Source organism: Sinocyclocheilus rhinocerous, unplaced genomic scaffold (assembly GCF_001515625.1).
Source record: "Sinocyclocheilus rhinocerous isolate Xijiao unplaced genomic scaffold, SAMN03320098_v1.1 scaffold5261, whole genome shotgun sequence".
Lineage (NCBI taxonomy): Eukaryota > Metazoa > Chordata > Actinopteri > Cypriniformes > Cyprinidae > Sinocyclocheilus > Sinocyclocheilus rhinocerous.
Genome location: NW_015654667.1, coordinates 64,727 through 65,497, shown reverse-complemented (window position 1 = coordinate 65,497; position 771 = coordinate 64,727).

Here is a 771-nt window from a genome sequence, read left to right as displayed (position 1 = left end):
ACCCTACGACCTCCTTTAGGGGTCAAAAAGTCAGAAAAGGGGCCAGCACATGTCTGTATTTTTCCTTGAATAGTTTTGCTGATTTTTTTAAAGGTCTTCCCAAACGCTGAGAGCTTTGGCCCTTTTCCACGGGGTACTTGAGGGTCCCACGGTCAAGCATTCGAAGCCCCTAGGCCCTGGCCCCAATATGACTGTTATTTTAAATCAAACATAAAGAAACATCCCATTTACAGTTTATTTAGCAGGCCTTTCATAGTGGTTCCGTGGACATTCATTCTTAGGCAAATATTACACTATTTTGGCACGAAAAGGACATGAATGGATTCTGCTGAGTGTGGTGAGTACAGTTGAGGTGGTTTCAGTAAAAAATGACACCTTTCTTTAAATTGTTGACTTTATTTACATATGTCCATCAAGCTGTTATGAACCTCCCGTCAAATAAATTGCACATGAGATGTTTTCAGTTACAATTAATTTTTATGTAAATTGTACAATATGTTTCCCAATATCTTAAATGTTTGGGTTCCATTGCTTATCCTGAGCACAGCAGAGGTGTTTTCAGTAAAAAAATGACACCTTTCTTTGAATTGTTGACTTTATTTACATATGTCCATCAAGCTGTTATGAACCTCCCGTCAAATAAATTGCACATGGGATGTTTTCAGTTACAATTCATTTTTATGTAAATTGTACAATATGTTGCCCAATATCTTACATTTTTGGGTTCCATTGCTTATCCTGAGCACAGTAGAGGTGTTTTCAGTAAAAAAT